At 54.5% G+C, this 21,367-nt stretch overlaps 1 protein-coding gene across 4 annotated transcripts in view; it reads left to right on the top strand.

The window, feature by feature from the left end:
• The first annotated feature begins 5,224 nt into the window (after positions 1-5,224).
• ZNF687 (zinc finger protein 687) overlaps positions 5,225-21,367 on the top strand; it is a 36,408-nt gene continuing 20,265 nt past the window's right edge. The window contains exon 1 of one of the 4 annotated variants that reach the window (XM_077319679.1): positions 5,225-5,386. The gene's annotated coding sequence lies outside the window, so the exon portion shown is untranslated. Of the gene's footprint in view, positions 5,387-6,057; positions 6,080-12,560; positions 12,723-17,962; positions 18,106-21,367 lie in introns of those variants that run through there. The other 3 variants (XM_077319705.1, XM_077319695.1, XM_077319688.1) reach the window with 3 other exon arrangements.

Here is a 21,367-nt window from a genome sequence, read left to right as displayed (position 1 = left end):
CTGCCTATTTACTCACTTTCATTAACCCGGTTAAAGTGGGACACAAACGGACAGCTCCAATGTCCCATTTCACTGTGGCTTCCAAAATTCAATACAAGATTTCTGGCTTTGGGGGAGGGGGAGTGATTTTTGAATTCAGTCACTCCTCAGTTGGACAAGGTCTGATCATTTTGATAGTTTCACAAGAAAACCTTTTTAAGATCGATATTTGCTTGTGAGATGCTTTGCAGTCCTCCAGTTTTTGAGAGAGCCGGCATGGTGTGTAGGGAGATTTCCCCCTCCTCCCTATGCAGCCAGCTGGGTGACTGTTAAATCCGCGGGTTCAGAGGTGCCCACGGACACTGGGAGAGATTGGAGCTCTTTATTAGGACCCCCCCACCCGACCCCCCTCCGAAAAACCCACCTTGCAGGCATGAGCACCCAAGGGAGCTTCCCGGCAGGAAATGTCTGATCCCAGAAGACAGGATCTGGCTGCACATCGATCAATGCCACTGTAAGCTACGATCCTGCCTCAGACCCCCAGCGCAACATAACAGGAACCTTGGGCCAGTCCCAACTCTCTTAGGCCTGTCCTTGCAGAGCAGTTCTCGCAGAGCTCACTCAGCCCCACTCAGGGTGTCTTTAATGTCTTTAAAACATAAATATAATAAATAAATAAAATAAAACATTTATTAGGCACCTCTTAGCCTCGCAGGGCTTAAAGTGTAAATGAAATTAGGATATAAAAACAAAATGAAAACAAGAGTTATTTATCTTTTTTTTTTTTAATTAAAAGGTACCATTTTAAAAGTCCAGTGAGGGCGGCCAGGCACGCAAACCAAATCAGTCCGATGCCATCCTAAATAAACCTGTCCGAAAGATCGAGTGAGGGGGGCCGTGGGAGGTCTTTCCGTGAAGGCCCTGCCTCATGCGCCTTCCAGCCGAGCTGCTTTGGTGGGGCAGTCAGGAACACAAACACACACACAGAGTAAAAAACCAGTCCCAAATCCAGAGTGTCTCCCCCCCCCCCGCCTCCCCCCCCATCCCAGTGTGCCAACTTAACTTCCATCAGAACGCCGGATACTGTTCTGGCTTCGTGGTGTAGTGGTTTAGAGTGGCAGCTTCTAATCTAGCAAGCCAGGTTGGATTCCCTGCTCCTCCCCGTGCCACCAACTGGGCGACCTTGGCTAGTCACAGTCCTGTAAGCGTGGTTCTCACAGAGCAGTTCTCTCAGAGCTTTCTCAGCCCCACCTACTTCACAGGGTGTCTGCTGCTGGGAGAGGGAAGGGAAGGTGATTGGAAGCCCCTTGGAGACTCCTCCTGGTAGAGAAAAGTCGTGGGGTATAAAAAAAACAACTCTCCTTCTTCTTAAGTGTGGGGGGAACGCTCCCGGAGTGCACCCCTCTCCCCCGCCAACTGTGGTTGCCCCCTAGGTAACCCAGAGCTTAGAAATTCCAGACCAGCACTTCAGATAGTGCCTGGAAACTAGACTGGAGTGAGATGGTCCCTCTACCCCTCGCGGCTGGAGTATTCTGTGCCGACTGAGGTTCCCAAACCCTCTTCAAGGGCAGCCCCACGTAGAGTGCATTGCAGTAGAAGTCACCGAGGTCAGATCCCCTCTGGTTTTATGTGCTGCTTTCAATGCATTTTGTTGTCCAGCTGTTTTGCACCTTAGCTGTCCTGGGGAGCCCTAAGTGGGTGGGAAGGTGGCATGAAAATGTTTTGAAATGAACGGGGAGGAATCCGGTCCTTTCCTGGGCCCCTGGCGAGGGCGTTCCGGAGGGCCCCAAGGAGTTAAAGCTCCGGGAGGGCTCCTTGTGCTTTGTGTTCTCCGGGGCCAGAGAAGCCAAGTCAGATTTCCATCTCTCCTGCCTGTTGTTGCAACCGATCTCCCGGTCGGCCTTTGCAGAACAAGTTCCCTTTTGTGCGGCTTTCCCAGCCGGGTCCCTTTTCTCAAGCCGAGGCCCTTCTCGGAGGGGGGGGGGGCTGGCTGGTGACGCAGCCTTTCCCTCCAAGACAGGCTCCCGTTTGTGTCTCCTGCTGTCTTTCAAGAGTCCTTTCTCCCAGGAGGTCGGAGGGGGAACCTGCTGGAGCCATCCGGAAGCTGAGACGGGATCTTCCTCTGGGGCCGCTGACGGAGAGCCCAGCTCCTTGGCACAGCACAGTGGCCAGTAGACCTACCTCCCTTCTCTTAGGACAGGCTACAGAAACAGGAAGACATTCAACCGGGTAAAGCTGTGTCTTTCGATGGCGGGGGCAGACTAATATTGAAAAATCCCCAAGCAAAGCAGGCCATGGGGATGTGGGATGGTAAAGTATAAACCAGTCCCATCAGACCTCAGCGGCTAGGCAGGGTCGGTTCTTGGAGGGGAAGACCACCAAGGAAGACTCTGGAGAGGAAGGCAAGGGAAATCCACCTCTGTATTCAGAATCAGAATCAGAGTAGGCAGGGGCCACAGAGGCCATCTAGTCCAACCCCCTGCTCAACGCAGGATCAGCCCAGAGCATCCTAAAGCATCCAAGAAAAGTGTGTATCCAACCTTTGCTTGAAGACTGCCAGTGAGGGGGAGCTCGCCACCTCCTTAGGCAGCCTATTCCACTGCTGAACTGCTCTGACTGTGAAAAACTTTTTCCTGATATCTAGCCTATATCGTTGTACTTGAAGTTTAAACCCATTACTGCATGTCCTCTCCTCTGCAGCCAGCAGAAACAGCATCCTGCCCTCCTCCAAGTGACAACCTTTCAAATACTTAAAGAGGGCTATCATGTCGCCTCTCAACCTCCTTTTCTCCAGGCTGAACATTCCCAAGTCCCCCAACCTATCTTCATAGGCCTTGGTCCCTATGAAGACGAGAGACCACTTAGACGAGAGACCACCAAGGAAGGCTCTGCAGAAGAAGGCAAGAGCAAAAACCAACTCTGTATGCCTTTTGTCCTGACCTGGGCGGCCCGGGCTAGGCCAATCTCATCAGATCTCAGAAGCTAAGCAGGATCGGTACTTAGAAGAGAGACCACGAAGGAAGGCTCTGCAAAGGAAGGCAATGACCAACCACCTCTGTGAGTTGTTTGCTCTGACTGGGATGCCTCAATCTAGCTGGATCTCATCAGATCACAGAAGCAAAGAAAGGACAGTAATTGAGTGGGAGACCACCAAGGAAGACTCTGCAGAGGAAGGCCATTGCATCAGAGGACCACTCCTGGTCCTCGGGGGTTTTGAAAGCCCCTTGCTGGGCTCTCCGTGGGTTGTCTGGCACAGAAATGGCTGCTGCAGGAGGTGCAGCCAGCCTCAGAACAGCAGCCGCAGTTTCCCTCCGGTCAGGGCACTGAGGCTCCATGTGCTGTGATGGAGAGATGCCACCACAAAGACCTTTTCAAAAAACCTGCATAGTCAATTCCATTGAATCAGGCGGAGAAGCTTAAGAAACGACCAATCATAAGGCTTGCTGGGCAACCCCCCCCCCCCACACACACTTTCTAAAACACACTCAGTGGGCACCAGAGAAAGTATCAGCAAATGCCCTGGTGCCCACAGGGACCACATTGGGGACCCCTGAAATTGCGCCCGTCCCCTCTCTCTGTCTTCCCCAGCAGGAATGGTGTCTTTTTGCCACGCAGGGAACCTCTGCCGGCAACCCATATCCTTCCTTTTCTGCCTCAATCCCTGCAGTTCCTCAGTGGGACAGGCTTCCTCGGGAGGTGGTGGGTTCTCCATCTTTGGAGGTTTTTAAGCAGAGGCTGGAGAGCCATCTGATGGAGAGGCTGATTCTGGGAAGGCTCAAGGGGGTGGCAGGTGACAGTGGAGGAGCGAGAGGGTTGTGAGTGTCCTGCATAGTGCAGGGGGTTGGACTAGATGACCCAGGAGGCCCATTCCAACTCTGTTATTCTATGCTGAGGGTCTGAGATCCGATGAGCGCTTAGGCTTGCCTGGGCTTTCAGGTTGCCAACTCCAGGCTGGGAAATTGGTGGAGATTCAGAGCTGCTGCCTGGGGAGGGAAGGGATCTCAGTATGCTTTTAATACCACAGAGCCCCCCTTCCCACTTTCTCTAGGGGAACTGATCTCTCTAGTTTGGAGGTCATTCTGGGTGAGCTCCAGACAGCACCTGGATGTTGGCAACCTTAATTGGACGTTCTTTGGGGCTGCAGCTAACCTTTCTCGGGGAAAGGGATTTTTTATATATGTTAAGCCATGCAAAACACACACACACACACACATAGGGTTGCCAACTTTGGGTAGGTGGATCCTTGGGGATGCCATTCACTCCAGGGGACTCTCCAGTCCCCACCTGGAGGTTGGGAACCGTATTGAAAGCCTTGCATAAGTTATTTCCCACAATCCTCGGCGCTCTGGCCCTCTGAAGCCTGAACAACGCTTGCCCCAGAATCCTTCACGCGCTGCCTTCTTCCCAGGCCTTTATCCCAGAATCCTTTGCCCCCCAGTGTTTTCGCCACATTTAGCTTCTTTGCTGGAAGGGGCACATGAGGGACACTCCTCTTGACCAATCAACCTGCGCGTCAGGAATTAGCGCCGCCTGTTCATAGGCGGGTTATTGGCCAATGTGGGCGGGCGCCTTAGTTTGCATCGAAGGGTTCATCCCCGCCTTCTGAGATGGCTCAGCCAATAGGCGGGAAACAAGGGAACGCGAATGGGGATAAAGGAATGTTGTTTGAGTGGCAGCGATTTTTACGAATAGAAAGCAAGCGTTTTCGATTGACGGCTGTTTTACCCAATTATTGCCTACTCAACCTAGCCTCTGATTTACAAGATTGGCAGGTTCAGCAAATGGACACCTGCTGCGGTTTCTGTGTACTTGAGCCAACCAGCCAATGGACTTAGAGAGCCGCCTCTCTCTCCATTTCAGCCAATTGAAACGTCCTGCTTGGGGACGAGCCGAGTGACATTGCTGTTGGCCAATGGACAGGTGGATCTGTGTGTGAAGAAGAGCTCCTTCAGCCAATGGGAAATGAGTGAGGGCGGGTTCCCAGCCGATCTCGCTCCTCAAGTCGAGCGTCGAAACACCCCACCGTCCAATCAAAAGAGGACGGGGGGTAGTCCGTGCAGTTGAACGGCAGGCGAGCCGGCCAATGAGACCTTGAAGATGACGGGCAGAAGCGGCCCCCGTCCAATGCGGGACCAACGAGCAGGGGCGGGTCACGAAAGAATCCCTCCTCCCCATGAGAGTCTCCTCTTGAGCGACAGCCCCTTCGCCCAACGGCGCGCGGGGAGGCCGGGGCCGCCTCAGAGTGGCAGGGGGCGGAGCCAATGGGCGAAGGGCGCCCGGGCCGAGGCGAAGCAGGAAGCGGCCGAGGAGGCGGAGGCCCCTGCAGTCCGGAGAGGGGCCTTGGGGCTGTGGCGCCCAGCGACCCCCGCCCGAGCCCCCCCGGCGGCGCCCCCGAGCCCAGCCACAGGTAGGGGAGGGGCCTCCGCAGAGCCCGCCCCCACGCCCCCCCGCAGGCCTCGGAGGGGGGGAGAGAGAGAAGAGCCCCCGCCCCCATGCACGGGAGGGGGAGGGGGAGGGGGAGGGGAGGGGAGGGGAGGGGAGGGGGGAAATAATCCGTGATGTTTTTTTGGGGGGGGGTCCTGCATGCAGTGAACCTTTTGCTCCCCCCCCCCAGGGAAACCAGGTGCCTTCTGGATGGGGGGGGGCGGCCCAGGGGGTGCAATGGGAGGAGGGGCGGGGGGGGCTTCTGCCAGCAAGGGCTGTTTCTTTCTTGGGGGGGGCTTATTCTGCCCCTCCCCCAGCGCTGGGGGCCTCTCCTTGTCGCCCGCCCCCCCCTCTTGAGTCCCCCGCCCCGATTGGAGGAGGAGGAGGCCTAATTCTCCCCCCCTCCCCCCAAAAAAATGGTGCCGTGGGCGGGGGAGGGGCGTCCGGGGTCTCCAGGGTCCCCCCCAAGGCATCCTGGGAGGCCGGAGGAGGGGGGGGGGTCCGCAGGGCTGCTCCCATTGGAGCTGCAGGGGCCTTTTGGGGGGGGGGGGGCTGCAGAGGGAGTCCGGCTCGCGTGGCTCGGGAACCTGGCGCTCCCAGGGCTGGTCCGGAGGTTTCCTGCGTCTTAATTTCCCTTCCCCCTTTCTCTGTCTCGTCCTCACGACAGCCCTGCGAGGTAGGTTAAGCGGAGAGGGCCCGCCTTGGCATGTGTGGGTGAGCTTGTAGCCGGCGTCGCCCCGGGGGCTTTGGGGAGAACCTCGTTGCCTCCTCCTGCGCCTCCTGTGTTCTCACAACCACCTTGGGAGGTAGGCCGGCGGAGAGGGTGTGCCTTGCCCAGGGTCGCCTGGCGAGCTTCCTTGGCAGAGCGGGGATTTGAACCCAGATCTTCATTGTTGGGGTTTCCTGGCCACCCCCGATGCCTGCTTGGCCGTGAGAGATTTATGACCCCTGGAGGTTTCCACCCCCTCCAAAGAGGGGGGATCCCATTCCCCACCCCCAAAAATATTTTGTATGGGTCGCTTTGGGAGGCAGCCCTTGGGGGTTCCTGCTCCCCTCCCCCCCCCTTGGTCTTGTGACGGTGAAGGACATGTGTGGATTCCTTTGCTAAAAGACAAGAAATGTTTCCCAGGATCTTGCGGGAGGAGGAAGAGGAGCCCTTTACAGCACGGATCTTGGCCATGCTGTAAATAAAAGACTTGTTGATGAGCCTTTAGGCTGTGCCCGGTTTTGAGGAACCAGCCCAAAGACATGGCTGCCAATTTGGGGAAGGAGGCGGAAGCCCCTGATAAGTCCCCAATAAATAACGTCCTTATGTCCAGGATTGGTCTTGGAAGCCCGGATGCGCATAGAGTGAGGTGCCTGGTTGCATCTGTGGGGTGTTTCTTGGGGTCTCTCAGCAGTTCCAAACGTGCAGCTGGGGGTCCTCTGTCCGTGGGGGGTGGGGGGAGGTAACCCTGTGCCTACAGCAGCCTTGCATCAAGGGGAAATCTTGGCTTCATTCGTCCTCCTGGCATGCTGCCTTTCTGCTTGCAGGGATTTCATCACAAGCACACCCAATCAGCCATGTTGCTCCTTACCTGAGGTGGTTCAGGCCTTGCAGAGGCTCGCCCCTGGTGCATCCTGGTTCTTGTAGTTCCGTCCAGGGCTCAGGCAGCGTTGATGTTCTAGAGCAGGGGTAGTCAAATTGCGGCCCTCCAGATGTCCATGGACTACAATTCCCATGAGCCCCTGCCAGCTGGCTGCCAGCTGGCAGGGGCTCATGGGAATTGTAGTCCATGGACATCTGGAGGGCCGCAGTTTGACTACCCCTGTTGTAGATTCCTGGAATTCACCACCTGCCATGTTGGTCCTGGGGCCTTGCCACAAACTCTCCCCGTTCAGGGCTGGCGGTCTTTCTTTTATTCGTACGCGATGCATTTCCCCGGCGCCCGGCTCGGGGCAGACGTTAGGAGATGGTCAAGGCTTAAATCTGTTAAAACGTGCTGGAATTTAATCGCTCGCCAGACTGTGCCTTGGCAGTTCATGGGGCAGGCAGATGTGGCTGCGGCATTTCACCTCTAGGGGGGAGGGGCTCGCTGAGCCAGTTTTGTGGCGTCCGGGATTTGGGTGGCTTCCATCGGAAGAAGAGGAGCCGATTTCTTTTATACCCGGAGGAGTCTCAAAGCGGCTCCCAAACAGCCTTCCCTTCCTCTCCCCTGTGAGGCCGGTGGGGCTGAGAGAGCACTAAGAGAACTGCTCTGAGAGTAGTTCTAAGGGGACTGTGACTGGCCCAAGGTCACCCAGCCGTCTGCATGTGGCCGAGTGGGAAACGGAACCTGGTTCTCCAGGTTAGAGGATGCCGCGCTTTAACCACTACACCACGCTGCCTCTCAGAATCAGGGTATGTTGTTTATTTCTGTGAATTTTAGAGATACCCGGCTTCGAAGAGGCCTGATATCTCTTCAACCCGGGAGGGCCTGCGTGGTGATATGGTTAGGAGCGGCATCCTCCACAGGCAGCCTTGGCCCACTCCCAGTTCTCTCAGAGCTTCCTTGGCCCCTCCTCCTTCACAGGGTACCTGTTGTGGGGAGAGGAAGGGAAGGCAATTGGAGACCCTTTTGGGGTACAAAAAAACCAGTTCCCTCCTTCAGTTGTGGAGATCGAATGTGGCCATTTGGGCCGTGCTTGGAGGCGCCCATTCCCCCACCCTTCCGCCATTTCTTTAATTTAGCCCTGTCCATTTCCTTGATGTCTGCCTCTCCTTTTCTCCCCAGCGGGGTCCCTAAGCACTTCATGTTGTTCTCCTCTCCTCCTTCTTATTCTCACAACAACCCTGTGAGGTAGGATACGGCCGAGGGTGTGACTAGGCCAAGATCACCCAGCCCCATGTCTCCTAAATTTTCCCTAGCTGCTTGTCTTGCAGTGGCTATTTGTATTTATTTATAATTTCTAGGCTGCCCTTCCCCAGAGGGTGCTTTGTACTTGCTCCTGTTGATCTGGAGAGGTGTGTTGAGTGGATCCCCCCCCCCCGGCCTATGTATCACCTTGATCACCTTTTTATTCCCCCCCCCCCCCAACTCTACGGAGACAAGTTCGAGTGGCTGGCCTCCATTTTAGCTTCACAACATTATTATTATTATTATTATTATTATTATTATTATTATTATTATTATTATTAGATTTTTACCCCGCCGCTCCCCTGAGGCACGCGACGGGTAACGACATGTAAAACCCCCATAAAACCCCTAGTACATAAAACACCTAAAACAATCCCCAACCCACCTGACCCCCACCCTACCTGATGGAGGCGGAACTATCTGAAAAACCAGGGGTCACTGCTGATGTAGATGTAGAGGGGGTCCCGATCAAAAAGGGGGGGGGCAGCGGCCTCAACCATAGGCCTGGCGGAAGAGCTCCGTTTTGCAGGCCCTAGGGAAGGATGGCAAATCCCGCAGGGCCCTCAGCTCACCCGGGAGCTCATTCCACCAGGCGGGGGCCAGGACCGAAAAGGCCCTGGCCCTGGTTGAGGCCAGACATGCCTCCCGGGGGCCAGGAACCACCATCCTTGCAAGGCGGTTCACGCCGGGGAAGGCTGTCCCGAGAGTTATTTACTGGCTTTATTAGTTATAGCCCCCCTCTCCTCCCGAGACACGAGGTGGATCACACCACCAAACAGCCAGCGCAGCTGGGCCAAGACCGCAAAACATAGAAATGGGGCCAACAAACATCAAATGCGATAGAGTCAAGATGGAGAATGAAGACCGAATGTCAGAACTAGGAAACGGCACGATGGCTGCGGTCTGGTCTGCAGTCCTCCTCCCTGTACAAAATCCCCCTCCTCCATCTTTTCCTTAATAACATCTCCCCCAACCCAATGTGGAGCTGCTGCTGGGTGGGGATTTGAACCCGGGTCTCTCCAGCCCGTGCACCATATGGGCGCTCAGTCGCAAGCATAGGCCATGTCCCAGGGAGAGTGCGGGCTGGATTTGGCCCAGTCAGATGACCCAGGGAGTGGCTGCAGGCCGGCTTAGCCAGAGAGGCATGCAGGCAGAGGCCTCACGTCCGGCTCTGTGCTGGTTTACTTAAAGCCATTTGAAACTTGCCTTCTGACTGCACCGCTAGCCTGGTGTTTGGGGTAAAATCTGGCAAGGGAGTAAGCACACGGAGTACAGGAGCATCCTGGGACGCTGTTCCCTGTGCACAGAATCCCTGTCCAGAGCTGTCCTGCCGTAGCCTCTGTTGGGCTTGCCCCTGCTTTCTGCGAAGGGATATTATTTATTATTATTATTATTATTATTATTATTATTATTATTATTATTATTATTATTATTATTATATTTAACAGATGTATATTCCCGTCCCTCTCCCTAGGTGGGGTGGCTGCAAGCATATAAAATACACCAAATAAAAACAATGCAAATGATACAGTACATGAACTTTACAAGTATAAAATGACTAAATATCTGTCCACGTTAAAACATGCCCACTTTCCATTTTGATTTATTTATTAAGGTTTTCAAGATCCATGTTTCATGTACGAATGTGAATGCATGCTGTACATCGCCCTGAGCCACAGGGGAGGGCAGCATATAAATAAAATAATAATACTAAAAATAATAATAAATAAACAAGCTGAAGACTCACCTGAAGCCTTCCAGTCGCCTGAAAGAGAACCATGGAGGGTAGGGGGGTCCCACAAGGCATGTGCCTCCTCAGGCAGCTGGTCCCCCAGGGTAGGGGCCAGTACTGAGAAGGCCTTGGCCCCTGGTGACAGAAGGGGGCTGTTTGTGGACCAGGGACCTTCCATAAATTCTGAGAGGAAGCAAGGATCTAGCCTGGGCCAGCTAGCTCAGGGCAGGAGTTTCTCATGGTGGCGCTTTATCTGTGGAATTCCTCGCAAACTGGGCACATGTGCTGCTTCCAGGATTCAGTCTTAGGTGCCCGGACCTGCCCAGGTTCACCTCTGGCCTTGAAATCCTTACCGGGTCGCTGGACGTTAGCTGTGACTTGGCAGGACTTTCCACCACGGCTGAAAACCCTGAGGTTCTCTCTGTCATTTAATGGTTTGGCCGTTCATGCTGCTGATCCCCTTTTCCACTGGCTTTAAAAACATACGTTTTACTGTTGCGTTGCCCCCGCTCAAAGGATCCCTGTGCTTTCCATCTCCGATTGCAAATGAACGTCGTTCAGGCGGGTTTTTATGCTTTGCAGGTTGCTGTGTTCTTGCTTGAAATTTGTTGTCGTTAAGTGCGAAGGTTTTTATGCTTTGCAGGTTGCTGTGTTCTTGCTTGAAATTTGTTGTCGTTAAGTGTGAAGTCGTTAAGTGTGAATGATCCTCCAGCCCTTCCTGTCCTCTACCATTCCCCGGAGTCCATTTAAGCTCACACCTACTGCTTCAGTGACTCCATCCAGCCACCTCATTCTCTGTCGCCCCCTTCTTCTTTTGCCCTCGATCGCTCCCAGCATTAGGCTCTTCTCCAGGGAGTCCTTCCTTCTCATGAGGTGGCCAAAGTATTTGAGTTTCATCTTCAGGATCTGGCCTTCTAAGGAGCAGTCAGGGCTGATCTCCTCTAGGACTGACCGGTTTGTTCGCCTTGCAGTCCAAGGGACTCGCAAGAGTCTTCTCCAGCACCAGAGTTCAAAAGCCTCAATTCTTTGACGCTCGGCCTTCCTTATGGTCCAACTTTCGCAGCCATACATTGCAACTGGGAAGACCATAGCCTTGACTAGACGCACTTTTGTTGGCAGGGTGATGTCTCTGCTTTTTAGGATGCTGTCTAGAAATAGGAAGGACGCTTGAAATAGGAAAGACTAACAACCTTTGTGGCAGGGAAGGAGCTCTTGGGAGTCTCTGCTGCCATGTGAGGCTATCTGCAGGAGCAGAAGGGAGCCAGAGGCCAGGAGCACCCCAAAGAGTAACCAAATTTGGGGGCAAGGGAGGAGCTCTGAAGAAGCCACCAATGCTGTTTGTCTGGAAGGTGCTCCTGGATTGTGTCCCCTTTGTGCTGCTACAGAGACTCACACCCATCTTGGTCTACTTGAAGAAGTGAGCTAAGGCACGCACCTTGGCACAGAGTTTGTGGGTGCTCAAGATGTTCCTGGACTCTTGGTTTTTTCCCCTCCTGCTACAGGACAGACAAACAGGACCGCCTGTCTTGTATTTAGTACACCTTCTCCAGAGCCTTGCAGTTCTGAACTGGCATTTAAAGGGACTTTTTGACGGGAAGTGAAGCAGGTTCATCCCTGGTCTTCTCCAGCTCGGATGGAGGATCGAGGCCCTGAGGAGGCAGCGGTGGCCGCGCGTGGTGCAGGATGGCGCTCCTTGGCGTTCCTCCTCGGCTGGGGTCTGCATTTCCTCCGTGGCGTTCACAGCGTCTTGTCTCGGGGACTGCGGTTTCTTTCCAGTGAGGTTAAATGGTTGCCGCCCTGACCTGCATGCCCCCGGCTGGCCCATCTTGTCTAGTTTTGGAAGCTATGCATGGTTATCCTAGTAAAGATTTGGATGGGGAGACCACCAGGAAGTCCTGGGTCTCTGCACAGAGGCAGGCAATGTGGTTGTTCCCTCTTGCCTCGGGAGGGGGTGGATTCTCCATCTTGGGAGATTTTTAAGCAGAGGCTGGAGAGCCATCTGACGGAGAGGCTGATTCTGTGAGGGTTCAAGGGGGTGGCAGGTGACAGTGGAGGATCGAGAGGGTTGGGAGTGTCCTGCACAGTGCAAGGGTTGGACTAGATGACCCAGGAGGTCCCTTCCAACTCTAGGATTCTAAATTCCGTCTAAACATCCGGAAGAAGTTCCTGATAGTTAGAGCGGTTTCTCAATGGAACAGGCTTCCTCGGGAGGTGGAGGATTCTCCATCTTTGGAGATTTATAAACAGAGGCTGGATATCCATCTGACGGAGAGGCTGATTCCGTGAAGGCTCAAGGGGGTGGCAGGTGACAGTGGATGAGCGAGAGGGTTGGGAGTGTCCTGCATAGTGCAGGGGGTTGGACTAGATGACCCAGGAGGTGCCTTCCAACTCCATGATTCTAAGAAAAATCTCAGCAAATGTTGAATGGTGTACCTGCCTGAAGCTGATTTAGACATGCCGTTCTCAAAGCAGCAGCGTGGCCCTGTGGGGCGTTGGTCTCCCGGGGCCTTCTGGTCCTGAACTGGGCCAAGGCCTGTGAGAAAGAGGTGGATCAGGGTGCTTCCGTGTGCCCCAAGAGAGGACTTCTCCCTCCTCAGCACTGCATCTAAATCAGGCCAGGGGCACATTTATGTACTTTCTCCCCGAGAGGGACCCAGAGCAGCTTCGATTCTTCACCTCTCCTCCGTTTCATCTCACAACAACCCTGTGAGGTAGGTGAGGCCAGGAGCGCGGAATTGGCCCCAGGTCAGTCTTGTGCAGAAAAGGTCCTCGATTCAACTCCAGGGAAGACGGGCGGGCCCAGAGCCTCCAGGGAGCTGCTGCCGGGCAGAGGGGGTGGGGTGGGGGCCAATTCTAGCTTGGGATCTTCTGGGACCCTTTGTCCTAGAGTCCCCCCTCCAAAGCAGCCCATTTCTCTGGGGGAACTAATTTCTGTAGTCTGGAGATGAGCTGTCATTCTGGGAGACCTCGTGACCGGAGATGGCCGGGGTCCAGCCTGGGACCCTCCGTATGGCAAGCAGATGCCCTGCCCCTGAGCCCCACGGCCCCACCTGGGGGTTGGCCTCCCTAGATGAGCCCATCTCTGTGGAATGCAGCTTTCTGTGCCCATGAGGGTGAGGATTGGGGTCTCTGGGACTCTGTCTTTGGGGGGGAGCAGTTCCTCCTTGTTCCTTGCTTGGACAATAAGTCGTCCAGCTGGTATTTCAGAGGGCCCAAACCAGTGCATGTTCCAGGACCGCCAGGCTAGAATATTGACTTCTTAACCCAAAGAATCCACATAACACGTGGAATTCCCTGCTGCAGGAAGTGGTGGCGACCGCAAGACTAGACAGCTACAAGAGGGGGTTGGATGAACATCTGGAGCAGAGCCCCCCTCAGTCGCCATTCTTTATAACAGGGGTAGTCAAACTGCGGCCCTCCAGATGTCCATGGACATCTGGAGGGCCGCAGTTTGACTACCCCTGCTTTATAAGGTACAGATGGACCACTGTATGGGTCAACAGGGCTTCTCTCCTGTTCTTAATCACGAGCAATGGGAACCGTCCATCTTATTTGCATATGTATTAGAATCACAGAGTTGGAAGGGGCCACACAGGCCATCTAGTCCAACCCCCTGCTCAACGCAGGATCAGCCCTAAGCATCCTAAAGCATCCAAGAAAAGTGTGTCTCCAACCTTTGCTTGAAGACTGCCGGTGAGGGGGAGCTCACCACCTCCTTAGGCAGCCTATTCCACTGCTGAACTACTCTGTGAAACATTTTTTCCTGATATCTAGCCTATATCGTTGTACTTGTAGTTTAAACCCATTACTGCGTGTCCTCTCCTCTGCAGCCAACGGGAACAGCATCCTGCCCTCCTCCAAGTGACAACCTTTCAAATACTTAAAGAGGGCTATCATGTCCCCTCTCAACCTCCTTTTCTCCAGGCTGAACATTCCCAAGTCCCTCAACCTATCTTCATAGGGCTTGGTCCCTTGGCCCCAGATCATCTTCGTCGCTCTCCTCTGTACCCTTTCAATTTTATCTACGTCCTTCTTGAAGTGAGGCCTCCAGAACTGCACACAGTACTCCAGGTGTGGTCTGACCAGTGCCGTATACAATGGGACTATGACATCTTGTGATTTTGATGTGATGCCCCCGTTGATACAGCCCAAAATGGCATTTGCCTTTTTTACCGCTGCATCACACTGCCTGCTCATGTTTAGTTTACAATCCACAAGTACCCCAAGGTCTCGTTCACACACAGTGTTACCTAGAAGCGTATCCCCCATCCAGTAGGCATGCTTTTCATTTTTCTGGCCCTGAAACACTGACAATCATGCCTTTCACATCTTGCAATAATAATGAATTAAGATTAATTTAAAGCAACTTTTATTAAAACCAAGAGTAAAATAACAACTCGCCAACTCCTCTTCCTCCTCCTTTAAAAGATGCTTGACCTTCAGACTGACAGCCAGCATGGGGTAGTGGGTAAGAGCCACGGCTTCTAATCTGGTGAGCCAGGATTGATCCCCCCCAACATGCAGCCAGCTGGGTGACCTTGGGCCAGTTCCAATTCTTAGAGCTGTTCTCTCAGAGCACTTCTCTCAGAGCTCTCTCAGTCCCACTTGCCTCACAGGATGTCTCGTGGTGGGAGGAAAGGAAGGCAATTACAAGCCACTTTGGTGAGTGAAAATTGGGGTATAGCCCCCCCAGCTCACCTTCCCAAGCAGCACCTGCTGAAGATCGCCAAGGGTGGCCCCCCGCCCACCTCTTCAGGAAGCCCCTTCCCTAGAGCCAGTTCCCCAGTGGAAAAAGGCCGGGTTGTGGGGTCTGGCTGGCGGGATGAGCTTGCGGAAGGCTGCCAGGCACCCATAGGTGGGTGCCCAGGGAGAGAGGGAGGCTGTGGGCCCCAGGTTGAACTGGGAACCAGAAGTTCCGTCCTAGCTTCGGTTGAGAACGCGCCTCCAGTCTCTGCCCAAGAGAGTTCGATTCCAGGGGGGTGGTCACCGAGTTGGTCGGAAGCAGCAGAGCAGGGTCTGAATCTGGGCTGCCTTGGAGGCCAGCAACGTCTTATTCAAGATGCACCCTTTGAGGGGTCTCGCCTGCATGCCCACGAAGCCTTACCCATTGATTAAAACTGGGCTTGGCCTCCTGCATGCCAAGAGTGTGTTTTCCTCTGGCTTTCAGCACCCCCCCCCCCAGAAAACAAACCCACCCTGGAAGGAGCCATTAACCACAATGCCTGGAACACAATGTGTAGATTTCCTTGCCTCTGGCTTCCTTTGTCATGCATTTGGCCCCACAGTGCCCCCCTTTATTCCCTGATGGGGAAGTTCTGGGTCAGAAAGGAGTGTTCTTCCTCCCCCCCCCCCACCCCCCCAGGTGTGGGCCTTTGAGGAACCAGGCTTATTTCCTCCTAGCTGTGGCCTTCTATTTAAATGCCCGTGCCTCCCCAGGTAGAGCCCTTCATGGCAGAGATCCAGGGCGTTCCAGCTGCAGCGCTCCGATCCGCTTCCGGATCTCGGCTTCTCCGCCGGGGGGGGGGGGTGGTGGCTGCGAGTTCTCGCCTGCTTCCAAGCCGTCATTTCGCCTTAGCAGCTGCTTGGAGGAGCCCAGAAGGACATGCGCATGCGTGCGCGGCCCTGGAAAGGTCACCGGCAACGATTCCAGCAGCAGCTCCCCCAAGGCAGTTCCTGGAGTGCCAGCCACTCGCTCAGCAAGAAGGAGGAGGAGAAGAGTTGGTTCTTAGATGCCGCTTTTCTCTACCCAAAGGAGTCTCAAAGCGGCTTACAGTCGCCTTCCCATTCCTCTCCCCACAACAGACACCCTGTGGGGTGGGTGAGGCTGAGAGAGCCCTGATATCACTGCCCGGTCAGAACAGTTTTATCATTGCCGTGGCGAGCCCAAGGTCACCCAGCCGGCTGCATGTGGGGGAGCGCAGAATCGAACCTGGCATGCCAGATTAGAAGTCCGCACTCCTAACCGCTACACCCAACTGGCTCTCAGCTAGATGCTGGTCCAGTCGCACCTTAAAGAGCAACCAGGTTTTATTTTATTTTTATTGTTAAACCAAAGTTGTACAAATAGACCTACTTACTCTGAATTTACTACCTAATCAATAGACATTTTCTTCTGTTTTTGTCCTGTTCTCTCTACTAGAGGCTGCTTTTTAATCCTCAAAAACCACAAGTGGGCAATTCATCTCCCCCCCGCCCACTGACAGGCAGAATAAGGCGTTGCCAGTTAGCAATAAATTTAGTTATTGTTTTTTCTCTTCTCAGAAAGCCCAAGATTTTTGGACTCTAAGCTTTTGGGAGTTATACCTTCCTTTGTCAGAGACCTGTTTCTACCCTGAAACTCCTTTTGCTCTCTCTAAGGTGCTCCTGGACTCAAATTCAGCTATTCTGCAGATCAAGATGACCACCCTGAGAAATGCATCTTGGGCAGCTTCTTTAACAGGGCCAGAAACAGCCAAGCTGCACTCCTCGATGACAGATTAATTGTCTGTTGTTTCCCCAGTTCATCGAATCAAAGAATCACAGAGTTGGAAAGGACATCCAGGGTCATCTAGTCCAACCCCCTGCACTATGCAGGACACTCACATCCCTCTCGCTCACCCACTGTCACCTGCCACCCCCTTGAGCCTTCACAGAATCAGCCTCTCCGTCAGATGGCTCTCCAGCCTCTGCTTAAAAATCTCCAAAGAAGGAGAACCCACCACCTCCCGAGGAAGCCTGTTCCACTGAGGAACCGCTCTGACTGTCAGGAACTTCTTCCGGAGGTTTAGACGGAATTTCTTTTGAATTAATTTCATCCCATTGGTTCTGGTCCGTCCCTCTGGGGCAAGAGAGAACAACTCTGCTCCATCCTCTACATGGCAGCTTTTTAAATTATTGAAGGTGGCTATCAGATCCCCTCTCAGTCGTCTCCTCTCCAGGCTAAACAAACCAAGCTCCCCCAACCTTTCCTCCTACGTCTTGGTCTCCAAACCCCTCACCATCTTTGTTGCCCTCCCCTGGACATGCTCCAGTTTGTCTACCTCCCTCTTCAACCGGGGTGCCCAAAACTGGACCCAGGACTGTTAGTGAGTTAATTGCAACGACGCATCCTGTGGGTGTTGGACCACAGTCAGAGTCGAGCTGGTTCCCTGAGATGTCGAAAGAAGCGCTGGGAGGCTTCCAGCTGAGCTGGCCCTTCTTAGTGGGGACAGCTGTCTTGGATGGCTTCCCTTCTCGATGCCAGGGCAAAAACCTTGGAGGCTGAGGCCTTTCCGGCTAAAATAGGCCCCGTATTGACTGGGCCACACCGGTATCATGAACGCACATAAAGGGACCATCGGCATTAGGCCAGTGGTTCTCAACCTGGGGGTCTGGACCCCTCTGGGGCAGTGCCTCCAGCACAGCCTCCTGCCAGGCGCTCGAGGGGGTGGCACAGCTCGGTGGGACAAGAGACAGAACTGAACTGAGAAACCCTGAGGGGGGAAAAGCAGTTTATATACAATCCTGAACCATGGATCTTCATGCCATTGGTCCGTTTTGGTTTAATTTCTGAGAACCACTTTTCTAGGCGTATAAGGAAGGGGCACGAGAGCCAAGCACTGGCCCACCCCTTCCCACCCACCCTGCAGAGGCCACTGGTAGAGCCCTCTGCCAGCATCCCAGTCCCCTTTTGAAGCCATTCATTCATTCATTCATTCATTCATTCATTCATTCATTCATTCATTCATTCATAAAACCCCCCCATAAGACAGCCATTCACCCCAGCCCTAACAATATCTGTGGCCATCCTCGCATCCTCTGGCTTTCCCATTTGGTTTCCAGGTGACTCCTTGTCTTACTCATCTTGAGGCTATTTTCAATCGGATTCAGTGTCCCACCGTTTTTGTTTTTTCAGTAGCAAAGAGCCAGAGTCCAGGAGCCCCTTCAAGGTGAGCCAGGTTTGTGGCCGGGGAGGGGCGTTTGTGGGTCGTGACTCACTTCTTTGGACAGATCAAGAGGCATGCCTGTCTGTGGAGGAGAGCCAGAGTCCAGGAGTACCTGAACGACTAACAGCATTGGGGGCCGGGGGTGGAGCTCCCGTGAGTCACAGCTCACTTCTTCAGATACAGCCGAGACGTGAGTCCTTCTGTCCTTATATCTAGTTAAAGACAGCCATTGAATTTTTTCCCCTGATATCTTACCAAGCCTTCTCCGCGTAGTTTAAACCCAGGACTCCTCTGCATCCAATCACACCTGCTATTGTCACTTGCCCGCTAACATCATGCGGCATCTAAAACCACTCTCTAAGACAACGCTAGCAGGGGCTCCTGGGAATTGTAGTCCATGGACATCTGGAGGGCCGCAGTTTGACTACCCCTGTTCTAACATATAGGACAGATGGACTTGCGTTCTAGCCGGGCCTCCCCAGCCACAAATTGCGGTGGTCTCAAGCAGGGGTAGTCAAACTGCGGCCGTCCAGCTGTCCATGGACTACAATTCCCAGAAGCCCCTGCCAGCATTTGCTGGCAGGGGCTCCTGGGAATTGTAGTCCATGGACATCTGGAGGGCTGCAGTTTGACTACCCCTGGTCTCAAGGGTGCTCCAGGGCTGTGGGTCGCTGCTGCTGCTGCTACGGATGAGCTCTCTCGGCCGCCCAATTGGTCGAAGGCGTGGCTCTCCCAAGCTCCTCCCCTGGCCCAGGCCTTGTTGGCCTTTCGGGAGCTCCTGGACTCTGCCTCTTTTCTCCTGCTCCAGACAGGCCCGACCAGCCACCCATCACTATTTAGGTTAAGGTGGATGACACAGCGTAAGTCAGACACGATCAACAGGACGTGGCCTCCCAGGGCCAGGGCGGCAGGGCTTGGAGGACAGAATTCTGCAAAACAGATGGAAATCTCCGGGAGTGACACCTGGTCTCCAGGCAGCCTCCGGAGGAGGAGGAAGCGTCCGCTTTGGGGGGGTGGGCTGCGTGGCAGAGCCCTCCCGCTGAGACCCCCCCCCCGTTCCCGAATTCAGCACCACCCCCAAAATCTCCAGGGGTTTCCCAAACCAGAGCTGGCAGGGCTGGGAGCCGTTGTTTCCTTTTTGCAAGGGGGCTGTCGGGGGGCTGTGTCGAATGTCTAGCCCCCTCCGCCTCCTGGCTTGGCAGATGGCAAAGGGAGAGGGGGCTGCTGTGCAGGTATCTGTGGATTACGCTTGGGGGCGGAGTGGAGAGCTGCCGGGGAAGGGAGGCCGGCTCCCGCAGGGCCCGGACGGCGTCAGGTGCTTGTTTTGCTCAGGGTTTTCAAATTGTTTTCCGCCCCTCCCCTCGCAGCTGTCCCCACTGAGCCCTGACCTCCTGAGAGCCTTCCGGGAAGGGAAGACAAGGCGGGCAGGCGGCTGATGCCTGGCCCTTCCCTTCCTTTCTCCTCCCCCCACCCACCCTCCCCACCCTCCGGCTCCGTTCTCAGGGACTGATGTAATCAGGTGAGTTCTGGTCTTGAACACTGGGGGGAAAAATGCGCCTCTCCCCTCCCCTCCCACCGGTTCTCTAGCCCTGCAAGCCCACATCTCCTCGCAAACTTTGTCTCGCACCCGTTGCCGGTGCAGTGTAGCTGCTAAGAGTTCCGGGAGACCCAGGTTCGAATCTCACCCAATTCAGTCCCGGAAGCTTGCTTGGGCAGGCCCCAGCGTACCTCGCAGGGCAGTTGTGGGGATCAAACAGGCCAGGAGGAGGAGGAGGAGGAGGATGTCAGCTGCTCCAGGTCCCCATGGAGGAGAACGGCGGGATATCAGTGGAGGAAGGAAAAGGAAAATGAGTTGCTTTTACCGAGAAGCGTTGTTATTGCGGTGGCCGAGGCAGCTGATGCCAGGCAGGTGGTCCCTCCTCTCTGGAAATCAGGCAAACGTGCTGAAGGATTTCTCTGTTGGGTCCCGTCTAAGTCCTCCAGCTTCTTGTGGTCAGCTGTGGTCTTGGGACTGGGGGGGGTCCCCTTTTGTAGATCTCCAGCGACCGGCCGGCCGTCAGAGGCGTGCCTCCTAGGTGCAAGAGGGGCCAGAAGCTCTCAAGGGGCCGCTTTTCCTGCGTGGAGGGCCAGCATGGAGTCCTGTGTGTGGCATTAGGATCTGGGAGAGCCGGGATCGAATCCCGGCAATGCCACAGAAGCTCACTGGGTAACCTTGGGCGCAGCCACAAGGTCTCAGTCTAACCTACCTCACAGGGTTGTTGCCACGTGGGCAGAAAGGAGAAAAGGATGACATAATCTGCTCTGGGCCCCCAGGGAGGGGAAGCCGGGTTTAAGAGGAGTCAGCAGAGAAATAGGCAGGCATAAGAGATTAAGAGAAGCCCTGTTGTGTCAGGCCCACGGTCCCTCCAGCCCAACACTCTGGGTCACACAGGGGCCCAAGCCCAGGGGCCACCCAGAGGTCCACCAGCGGGGCCAGAACTCCAGGAGCCCTCCCACTCTTGCCCCCCAAGCACCAAGAAGAGAGGGCAGCCTGCTCCAGTTGCAGCGTTCCCTGGTCCCTTGTGGCTTCTAGCTCTGAATGTTTCTTGAAATTGTCTATGCTTGTAGCCACCACCATCTTCCTGCGACTGTGAGTTCCGCGTGTTAATTACTAAATGCACATGTTGATTAAGGGTTAATTACAAGTCGGCTTCGTACAGCCGGGAAGTGAGCCGTGTAGTGCTTCAGAATGCCGGGCTAGCATCAGGGAGGCCTGGGTTCAGATTCCCCCTTGCCCCGTAGATGTTTGCTGGGTGACCTCGGGCCAGTCAAATGTTGTTGTTGCTAGGTGCGAAGTCGTGTCCGACCCATCGCGACCCCACGGACAATGATCCTCCAGGCCTTCCTGTCCTCTACCATTCCCTGGAGTCCGTTTAAGTTTGCACCTACTGTTTCAGTGACTCCATCCAGCCACCTCATTCTCTGTCGCCCCCTTCTTCTTTTGCCCTCGATCTCTCCCAGCATTAGGCTCTTCTCCAGGGAGTCCTTCCTTCTCATGAGGTGGCCAAAATATTTGAGTTTCATCTTCAGGATCTGGCCTTCTAAAGAGCAGTCAGGGCTGATCTCCTCTAGGACTGACCGGTTTGTTCGCCTTGCAGTCCAAGGGACTCGCAAGAGTCTTCTCCAGCACCAGAGTTCAAAAGCCTCAATTCTTTGACGCTCGGCCTTCCGTATGGTCCAACTTTCACAGCCACACATTGCAACTGGGAAGACCATAGCCTTGACTAGACGCCAGTCAAATACTCTCAGCCAAACCCACCTTGCAGGGCTGTTGGGAGGACAAAATGGAGGAAAGAATGATGTGAGCCACGCTGGGTCCCTGTTGGGGAGAAAGGTGGGGCACGATCGTCGAATTAAATAAGGCAGAAGGAGCTCCCCCCCATTTTGTTGTTGCTGATACCTTGAGCCTAATG

This window comes from Paroedura picta, chromosome 1, assembly GCF_049243985.1.
Source record: "Paroedura picta isolate Pp20150507F chromosome 1, Ppicta_v3.0, whole genome shotgun sequence".
NCBI classification, from domain to species: domain Eukaryota; kingdom Metazoa; phylum Chordata; class Lepidosauria; order Squamata; family Gekkonidae; genus Paroedura; species Paroedura picta.
This window is presented reverse-complemented; position numbering and strand designations above follow the sequence as displayed.